This window comes from Pongo pygmaeus, chromosome 15 (genome assembly GCF_028885625.2).
Source record: "Pongo pygmaeus isolate AG05252 chromosome 15, NHGRI_mPonPyg2-v2.0_pri, whole genome shotgun sequence".
Lineage (NCBI taxonomy): Eukaryota > Metazoa > Chordata > Mammalia > Primates > Hominidae > Pongo > Pongo pygmaeus.
The window spans coordinates 24,561,746-24,572,604 of record NC_072388.2 but is presented as its reverse complement, the minus strand read 5'-3'; the positions used below and the strand labels follow the sequence as shown (position 1 = coordinate 24,572,604).

General features: G+C 40.4%; 1 long non-coding RNA gene across 2 annotated transcripts in view; it reads left to right on the top strand.

Moving 5' to 3' along the window:
- Positions 1–500: 500 nt before the first annotated feature.
- Positions 501–10,859, top strand: part of LOC129012719 (uncharacterized) — a 29,738-nt gene continuing 19,379 nt past the window's right edge. For both annotated transcript variants that reach the window (XR_008493695.1, XR_008493696.2), the window contains exons 1-3: positions 501–610; positions 6,158–6,328; positions 8,489–8,575. This is a non-coding gene — a long non-coding RNA (uncharacterized LOC129012719). The remainder of the gene's footprint in view (positions 611–6,157; positions 6,329–8,488; positions 8,576–10,859) is intronic.

Here is a 10,859-nt window from a genome sequence, read left to right as displayed (position 1 = left end):
GCACACTGTCTGCAATTTGCTTTGAAAGGCACCCCAAATCAGGCAGATTAAAATATAGAAAGAAGGATGGATAGATAAGACAGATATGTGATAAAGTAAACATAATAAAATGCTAATGGCTGAATTTGAAGGGTGTTCATATAAAATTATTTCATGAGTATGTTCGAAGTTTTTCAAAATAAAATGTACGGGAAAAGTGTTACTCACTGCCTTTATTTACTTGCAATTACTCAAAGAACTCTCACAAGGCAGTTTCCACATTGCATTCTTTAGCCTTTTGGTTGATTATATTCTATTTATTCATTTGTTTAACAAATAATTTTGGGGGCATCAGCTATAGAGTGGGTATTGGAATGGGCACTGGAGATCCAGTAGTGAATAAGATCATTACTTTGCCAAAAGGAACTTACATTCTAGTAGGTACCAATATATAATGAGCAAATAGACTGGTTACCAATGGTGATTTGTGTCATAAAAGAATCAGTCACGGCTGAAACTGAAGGTGTAGAAGGGACCACCTATTCTAGGTAGGGCAGTCACAAAGAGCCAGGCATGTAAGCTGAGGCTGTTGGTAGAGCTCAGGGAAGAGCAACCCAAGGTGAAGACACAGGTGTGTACAATTCTGGGCATACCTCAACAACGGAAAGACTAGTGAGGCTGACCCGGGAGTGGGGAACCAATCTGGCAGATACAGGATCAGGTGGGCCTTGTAAGTCATGGCAAGGTGTATTCTAAGTGCAATGGAAAGCACTGGAGACGTTTAAACCAAAGTGTGACATGATCAGATTTATATTTTAAAATCAGTGTCCCTGCTGTGAGGAGAATGCCCTGAAAGGAATGTGAAGCTGGGTGCGGTGGCTCATGCCTATAATGCCAAAACTTTGGGAGGCCGAGGCGGCTGGATCACCTGAGGTCAGGAGTTCGAGACCAGCCTGGCCAATGTGGTGAAATCCCATCTCTTCTAAAAATACAAACAATTAGCCAGGGGTGGTGGTGCACGCCTGTAATCCCAGCTACTTGGGAGGCTGAGGCAGGAGAATTGCTTGAACTTGGGAGGCGGAGGTGGCAGTGAGCTGAGGTTCATGCCATTGCACTCCAGCCTGAGCAACAAGAGCAAAACTCAGTCTAAAAAAACAAAAAGGAATGCGAGGGTTCAATGAGTTAGAGAGACCAGTGCCAGATGACAAATGACAGCAGCCCTGGCCAAGGTGGCGAGAGTGGGCATGGCAGGAAGTGGATTGATTAACATTGTGTTATATTTGGGGCTGAATATGACTTTTTGGGTTCTAGTTGTCCAACGATATACAGGTAGGTAAGTAGGTAGACAGATATAGATATAAATATATAAATATAGATTATATACAGATATAGATCTACATGCAGTTTCTGACTAAATGTCATATTGTGCCCTGAAGTCAGGAGGGAAAGGAGTTTTTTAAAAGTTCTTCAGTCTCGGGAAGGCAGACAGGGCAGTGCAGGTGAAGCATTTTTTCACTCATCTTCCAAGCCAGCAGTGCAGGTGGTTTTTGCCATCTTATTATGTTAGTGGACTGCATGTTAAGATCTTTCAAAAATTAGTTTTAAAAAACAGAGTCCTGCTTGTTCAAATGGGCTAAATTAAGTGGAGATTTAAAAATCAGAACATCATACTGTACATGGTAAATACAGACCGTTTTATCTGTCAATTAAAAAAATTTAAAAATCATCAGTATTATTATCAGTGAAGCTGTGTTGAAGATCATTGCTGTTGGAGAAAATAGAAGTCTGTTTTGGTTTGTTTTTTAACTAATCCTCCAGATTGCTTGTCAGTCTGTATTAATCAAAATCACCAGATACTACTCAGCACTGCTCCACTTTGCTCACGTAGAAGCAGTCATAGCATTTCATCTTAAAAAAATTATAAAATAAAAACATCTTGGCAATCTGGCTTACACATCTGTCACTGCACTGTTTGCCAGGGCTAATTTGGCTCATTTGGTTAAGTTAGTTGGCCAGGGAGCATCCCTATATTGCTCACACTTTACCTTCTACCCTGGGAAGCTTTCTATTCTGAGGACGATCTTCTCTGATGGAGAAGCTTGCATAGCTGTTCTTCTCTTCGAGACCTCTAAACATTATTTCAAAAACTGGTTTTGTTATGGTTAGAACCAAAAGCTAACTAATGTTTATACACAAAGAACAGTTCTGTTTACCCTTCTACTGTGAGGTGTATTCACATTTGGTTGAAGTGAAAAAGCTCTGTCTTAATTGGATATATCAGAAAAGGAAGACATTAAACCGGCTAGATATGCGAACTTGTTTTCATTAGGTAATTGCCATCGGAGGTCTTAATGAAGGTAGAATAACCTTTCCTCAAACAAGCAAATTATAATTCTTAATACGACATGCAAATAAAAATCTAATTCATGGTTGTACATACTGGGCCTTTATGGCTCACTATTCTTTTCTGTGGGCCCAATATATTTCTATGAAAAGAACTACTTCATAGCTCAAGGACTATGGCCTCCCTCTGTGGAAAGAAGCTGGCTACTGAATCCTGCTTTCCACCTAGGAGGACACTATTACCTCTCCCCGGGAAGGATCTATGCTGCTGAGTTGTTGCTCTGATGAAATACAACGGATGTACTACAAAACATCAGAAGTTTACCTGGTCTCATTTGCAACTAGAGTACTCATGCAGGGTGGTTTCGCTGGGGACTGAGGGGAAGTGGTTCACACAGGGTTGGACTAAAGTCTTCGGTTTCCTTCTTCCTTGTGGTCCAGGTGAGGTAGCAAAGGCCATTCCTCCTCCATTGTGCTGTGTTCAAGAAAACTGCAGAGTTAAGAAAGAACAAGGATCATCAATCAGGACTTCTGGGACTTTCATTTTTAACCAGAGTTGAAAACACAGGGGCTTGGAGACCTTTCTGGTAACCCTTTAAACTGAAGTCAAAGGGTTCAAAAAGAAAAGGAAAGTCTATGAAATATATACTGAAGGCAGAAACCACAGTGAGAGAGGGAAGTAATATGTGATTTGGGATAGATGCCTTTGACATATTCATTGATCTCAGTGACTTGCAGAGTGCTGATAGCACTCTGGCCTCAGGGTGAGGCGCCTTGCCAGCTTCCAGATCAAAGGAGTGCCTAGGTGCTGAATCCCTGGCGTACTCCCAAGCAAAAGTGCCTGGAGCCACATTTGCTAATTACAGGTTGTGTTCTGCTGTTTCCAAACAGGGTGAAAGTGACAGAAGTTTAACTGTGAATAATTACACACTTGAATAAGTATGTGATTAGCACTATTTGTTGTGGTTGGGACTGGAGTGATGGGACAAGAATGGAGTGATTGCATTATTTACAGCTTAATTGTAGACAAGTAATTACTTATGTAAGCTGATGGTGTGGGGTCACAGAGGACCTGCAGAAGAATGTAGATGATCTGAAATTCAACTTCTCAAGCCAGTCACTGTGCCTCCCCCATCCCTTTTGAGCTTGATAAAGAGAACCAACTATGCATTTCTTGAATGAAATGCTTAGGAATGTTAAATGTCTTGTTCAGTCTAAGCAAAGGATCAGCAGAGATATTTTAAAAATCTCAGCTTCCAAAGTAATAAATCACAAATGCCACCTAGTGGTTTTTAGTATCCAGTGGCTGCATTATCTGTAGACTGTAGCTATAGCCCAGTTAAGGACAGGACTTTTCTAGTCGGGGAGTGGGTTTTTCAGTTAGGAAAATTGAGATGAATGGACCAGGACTCAAAGTCCTTCAGCCTGCCTCTCCCTTCACTCAGCTCTACTAGAACATCAGAGCTGAAAACTCCCCCCACCTTACACCATTGTAACTTCCAGTGGTGCAGTAGAAATTTGACTGCAAATCACTGTGCGGTTTTTATTTTCCCCTAAGCCACTAACATAATAAGTGACGAAGTCAACAGCTTTCATGATTTGGGAGTAGATTCATGGTTGCATTTTGCTGGCTGCCGCTTCTCATTCACAAGGTGGTTGAAAGCCACTTTTCCAATACCACATGCCTGGTTTCAAGTGTTCAGGTCTAGATTTAAATCTGGAGGGATTCTGTTGTCATAGACCCTCCCAGGGAGTGTGCTATTTGAGAAATGTATTGAGAGAGGCGAGGTTGAGAGAATGAACAACCCCTCTCCCCAGCTTGTTTTTATAATTTTGCTAAAAATAAATAGACAAATCAATTTTCCTTTAACAGCTCAACACTGGACAAGTAAAATTCTTTGACTAAGATGCAGAAAATATTGCTGTAAACCTGGCAGTACAAGCTGAGAGATAAGCAGGCCTGCTGTGTTCTCTGTGTTGATGCTGCCTTTCCCAACCAATTGAAACCACTGTTTTTCTGGTTGTAACAGCAGACAAAAAAAAAAAAAAAAAAAAAAAAAAGGAATGGTGATGCTCCAGTTGTTTCAGGCCACAGATTCAAGAATATTATTTGTAGGAGGTGGCTACTTTCCATTTGAAAGAGCTATGATTTCATCCGTCATGCCATTTATCATTTCCTATTTTGGGTCAATTTCCCTCTGCATTTGGAGCCCTCAGCAGAGTATCCATGCCACTTCTTTGTGGGACATTCTCCTGCTGATGACCACTCCTACCCTACCCAGGACAACGTCTTCACTCCCAGGATTGTCCTCACTCTCCTGGATACTATCACCTCTCAAGACATATCTAATTAGATTAAGCACTTTCTTTTCACAAGGATACCACTTACTGGTATGATATCAATATCATACCAAGGAAGGAGTCTCGTTCCTTCTCTAATTTGGGGACATCATCCTTGGATAGTGTATTAATCACACTTTTATTTTCTGTATTTCTGAGGCTTTGACTCCTGGGACCTAGTGGATCCTGGAGAGATTGACCCTCCTAGGGCAAGCCAATTTCTAGACATAGCAAAAAACTCACTCCTTAGCCGCCTTTCATATGCAAACTAACCAATCTAGGACCCAGCAGCCCACTGCCTACTCTATCAGGCTTTTATGCTCTTGCCACTATTCTCCTCCTCTAATCATCCCAGAACCAACAAGAACACTGGAGAAATGCCTGTGCTCCAGAGCCCATGCAAATTATTCAGGCTAGCAATCCTAAACCAGCTTACCCTGCTCGGCCCATTCCTTCCTAGGGAAACCACAGTCGAGGCTTGTGCCCATACTTGGCCCTCATTTCCTTTGCCTCCTGACTGACCCTGGTGCTTCCCAGTGTGACCGTGGGTGGCATGATGTGCCCCACCCCTCACAGGAACTTGGAGTAATAATCTTTTCAATGGAAGTAGTCCTCTGATCTGTTAGCCTCACTGTCCCTGAAAAATAATACAATCTATTTTTTAAAGCAGATAGCCTTTGTCTAAACCTTGCCATGCTTCTCCAGAATGCTTATTCCAGGATATCACTTCCTCTTTCTTCCTTAGAGCTCTCATCCCAAATGCCCACTAAACAAAAATATACACATCTTACAGTAGGAAAGCCTCATTTCATGAGAAAATCAATTGTGTTGGGCTGACACTTGTCAGCTTCTTCCTGGTTGTTCTCCTCGCTCTGTCACAAACCCCACCTCTGACCACCTAGGGGGATATTCCACTCTCAAGGATGGACAACTGCTCCATCCCACCTCACTCTGTCCATGGAAGGGCATATCTCTTTTCTTAGAGATGGTTGGCTGCTTCTTTCCATTCCCCCAATTCTTAAATGTCCTGCTAATTCAGAAATAACCCTTTTGGAACTACTTATTACCTCTTTCACTTCACCTTTCTGGTTACTTTGTGATCATCTTTGTTTTGAAATATCTAAAATGGGCTGTGTATTTTGATGAAAAGAGATTGGCTTTCAGCCAAAGAGTAAAGGGCTGAAATGGAAATGCCAGTGAAATGGGAAGCTCACTGGAAGGTGGGCTTGGCGTCTGGCCTTAGCACTACCAAGGACAAAATGAGTTACTGTAGCCAAGTCACAACTAATCAAAACCTTGTGTTTTCAAATGTAAACTGAGAAAACAAGTCAGAGGACATATCAAGAGTCATTAATAGAAGGGACACTGTGTACCCTTTGGGAGCAGCCCCTCCTAGGATACCCACTTTAGGATAATTCTGAAAGGGTAAAAAAGATGCATCTTTCTGCCATGAGTAAAAAGTCTCTTTCCAACATGATCTTTGCCTTCTATGTAGTGATGTCTTCTGGCTTTCAAGTTTTAAAACCTGTATGCCCTTGATCCTACTCCTTCCTCCACTATCGCACCTTCTTGGAAATCTGAGACATTCATGTCCCAGGAGTGACCAGCATGAAGAGAGCTGAAACCCAGCCCCATTGCAGAGCTGGCTCCCAAGGATCTATCTTGGGTAAGTAGTCTCCAATTATCCCAGTACCTTAGGGAGCTCATTTTGGATTTTGTATCCTCTGTAGGACAGGTGACTGTGTCATTCAAATAAGGGCTGGTTTAGGTCATACTTTCCATATAAGCAAGTGAACAGCACTCTGATCTCTTCTTCCCTCCCAAATCTTCTCCATTAGCATTTTTCTATGATACAAACACTGGCTCAATTTTACACATTTATGACACTGGTAAGGAAATTTGATTCTTACCAAAATGCTTTCCCACAGAGCTGTGCTTTCTAAAACAACCGAAAAGGTATGCTTTGACTGAGCACAGACATGTTGCAGCTTGTCGGACACCAGCTTAGCCTTAGCTATTGTTCAAAAATTCAATGAATAAAGCAGAGTGTTTTTACCTTCTCCTCTCTTCTTTTCTAGCTATACAAATAGTGGAGAAATAAGTCTCCTGTCCTAAAGGAACTAAGCCTACTGCATTTTTACAATTAATATGTGTTAGTTATTTTATGGAAAGGGGGCAATGAGAGGCTTTACGTTGTCTTTGACTTTCATTTCACAGCCATCAGTGTAAAAGGTTCTATCCTTCACCAGTTGAGCAGCCAGCCACTAAACATGCCAATCAGAAGAGAATGTTAAATTGCTGGCGACTGCAATGGCATAAGCTATGTTTAATCATTTGCTTTGAATCTGTTTAAGACGATAATACCCTAGCCTATAAGAGAATCAATATGTTGCATTAAAACAGGATTTGATGTCACATAATACAATATTTAAAAGCACAATGGAAGAGATTCTCAGAAGAACAATTCAGCCCTGAGTAGAAACAGATAATGACTGCTGTGATTTCCACTCCCCTGTTTTTAAAGGAGAAGTGATTTTTTTTTGAAAGACATATTTTTAAGAATGTTCTCTTCTATCGAAACTTGTAAACTATGTGAAGCCATTGAGCTCAAATGCCTTTAGATTAGTCTTTAAAGAAGCACATAATATGCCTAGGAGGCAGGGCAGTGTAATCAAAATTCCCATTTTAGTGAAGTAGCAGCTCAAAATGTCATGAGGTATCATGCCAAAGCAACAAGTGAATGTCCCAGGTTACTTGTTGAAGGGAATTATCACTCTTCCTTACTCATTTTCTGCCTCCAATAAAAACAGCAGGGTCTCTGGCTTGGAACCAGGCTGAAAGGAGTAGCAGCAGTTCTTGAGAGGATGACAAGAAAGAGGAGTAGAGTGGAGGCTGGGCCACCTCTCCTCCCTACAGCTTTTAGGTGGTGAGTCAAAATGGCTCTGTACCAAGCAAACTGGAGATATAACTGAGCTCACTGAGGGAGTTTCCAAGGGATGCATCCTCCAAGGCCTCCTTATGTACTTAGGTGATAGTGCCAAGTGTTTGGGTTTAGTAAAAAAAGGACTTTACTGGGATTCGGGCTTGGCCACTAATTTGCTGACTGTAAGGTTTCAGCTCTTCTAAAATTGTATGCAAAGCCATTTCCTATTCCACAAGGACTGCCTGGGAGTTAGTGAATCAATGACTCAGATGTGCTTTGAGCTCCTTGGCAACATTCTAATATCCCAAAGTGTTGCTCTATGTGAAAGATTTCCTGACTCCAGTTGGTTCAACAGCAGTTACATCTAATGCCAATCTCATTGAGCTGGGACAGGTAGAAGACTGGGATTTCCTTTGTTCAACCACCCCATGACCTAAGGCAGTCTGGCACAAAACGGTTTTGTGGATGGATGAGCATCTGTTCTTATTTACAAGGATGCCACTGAGTACTGCCACGTTCATTTCCTACCTCCTGGGAGTTTTGTGAGGTTTATCATGATTATTCCAGCAGTGCACCAGTGAAGACAAGAGATTTGGAAGTATAAAACATATTTAGTGTTTGCTGGTGACTAACACATGCTTTCAATTTGCCACTTTAAATCTGTGATTTTCTTCATCACTGAATTCATGTTGAATGTGCTTAGAAGGTGAAAGTTGGTGAGGCAAAGCATTTTGAAATTGTTCTGGTGATTTTGTTTTTTCTTTGAAGCTCACGTGTTCAACTCATAGGTGGACACAAAGCTTGCATATCCTATTAACAGAGGCACACCTATGTTGTGGCTCTTCTCAGGATGTTGTCTTGTTGCTGACCTCTCCCCTCTCTCCTTTCATCTCCCTTTCCCAGGATAATTTCCTCTGTCTGTATCCATGGCTTCTGCTGAGCTTCAGATCAGAATGTATGCCATTATGTTCCACAGCTGCCAATCAAAGGGTAAACTTTATTTTCATCCTAAAGTTTATATTTTTCCATATAACTCTGAAGTTTTGAAGTTACACTAGAGCCTTCTCTCCTTCTCATTCCCAATGTCCACTTAATTATCACATTCTGATATTCTATCTACTTACCATCGTATACATCAATTTCCTCCTTTCTATCTATACTTGCACTATTGTCTGGAATATTGTGAAAGCCTCCTGACACTGCTACAGACTCAGTCTCACTTCCTTCCAATCCCTTAATTTGCTGTCAGAATGATCTTTATAATACAAAAATCTAATTGTACTTAAAATCGTTTAATAGTTCACATTGTTTTAAAAACAGAGCCATGATTTTTCATGTTTCTGTCCTTGGGTAAATTGTTATCTATTTCTAGAATGACTTTCCAGCCACTTTCACTTAAAAAAATAAGTTTAACTATTATGTGTCCTTTAAATGTCAATTCAGGTATTCCCTAAAAAATCAGAAAGTTTTCTCGGAAGCCCCTGATCTAGATTAAATGCCTCTTCCTCTGAGCTTTCCAAATACCCTGTGCATGCCTAAATCACAGCAAATACCACACACTGTTGTTTTACAGTTTTTGGCTTACCTGTGTCCTCTCCCTCCATCACTCTAAGGACTCCCAAAGTCCTGGTATTTTTCTTTTGTAATCTATTTCTGAAGCTCAATAACAGCCACAATCAATTAAACCAATAAGAAACTTAGATATTGAGTGGGCAACCTTTCTTTCACCTTGGTGGAAAGTATGTTTTGCCTGTGCAAAGAATGACAAGGCCCACTTAACGTTATAAAGGCAGGGCTATAGGTTTCTGATTTCACATTCTAGAGGACTGAGTGAATATATCATCAGAAAGATTCCTTTGAATCTAGACAAAACAGATCTAGTCATCTAAGTCAAGAAGTGGATTAGCATTGTTCCTAAAAACACAAAACGGAAGAATGGTTGGAAGTCCAAATAAAGTGTGGCTGAGAGAGGAATGCTTACTCAGTATTCCATTAGCTTTCCTACATTCCCAGCACTTTTACATTAGATCTGACCATGTAACCAGCACTGGCTAATAAAATATGACCAATGTCATTTTCAGGATAAGGTGGTGAAAAGTCCATGTATGAGTCTTTCTGTCTTCTGATGCCAGGGCCATTGAGGAGACAGTGCTGTACATGGTGTGCATCTGTAAGAAAGTAAAATTCTATCTATTTGAGCAACAGTATAAAAGAGTCTTATATAGAATGGTGTGAGTAAAACTAAAATGTTTTTCATTAAACTTCTGAGATTTTAGAGGTTGTTCGTTATTGCAGCATAATCTAGATTTTCCTAAGACAGAGAGGATTTAGAAAAAGAATAAAATGTAAATGTCCTTTTAAAATTGGACAACAGTAACTTGATGCAGATAAGTTGATGTCGTCTTTCTCCAAGGATATTTAGATCTAAATTCTTCTAAGAAATAGTATTGAGAGATAATTATCCATAAATCTCTCACATGTCTGCATGAGTTGTGAGCAGAGGTACACACTGCCTTTTTCTGAACTATACTTTCAAGGATGTTTGTATAGAGAACATCATTGGAAAATAGAAGTAGTATCCCTTTTTGGAGCAAAGAGCAAAGTTGCTTTCAACCTTGGAAGAGAACTTTAGTTTCTGTCTCCAGCTGCATGTTGGAGTTGACAAGAGTTGAAGTTGAAGTTGGAGTTGAAGATGACAAGAGAGTGTAAAGAGCTCAATACTCCCTATCAGAAACCACCTCCCCCTGCAGCCAGTTGGAATGCCAAGTGTCCCACTAGAATTCAAGGAAAGGAGGGCTTTCCAGATAAAGTATAGGGAATTCTAAAGATAGGGCATTGAAGTCAGCTACAAATGTGTTTCCCTTCTAGCCTGGATCATTTCCTTACAAAGAAAAGAAATTTGCAGTTTAACTAGACTCACATTTCATTAAGGCCATACAAAATGAAAAAAAAAAAAGATGAGCAATTAATCTATAGTTGCAATTAATTAGGAAAATTAATCCAGATAATTGAGATCATAATATAGATTTAAAAAATTTGAAATACCTGCTATGAATGTCTCTGTTGATCATGTTAATTGAATATCTTCCTTGGGCATAGGAAAACAGCATGTTGCATGGCAAGAGTAATGCCATCTTGAAACAAAATCACGATGATGACTAATGTTTGACTCCTGGATAGGTTTTCTGCAGCAAGGTCTTTAAATAATGCCTATAGCACAGATAACCCCTCATAAAGAAACAATACCCTTGACACAGATAACCCCTCATAAAGA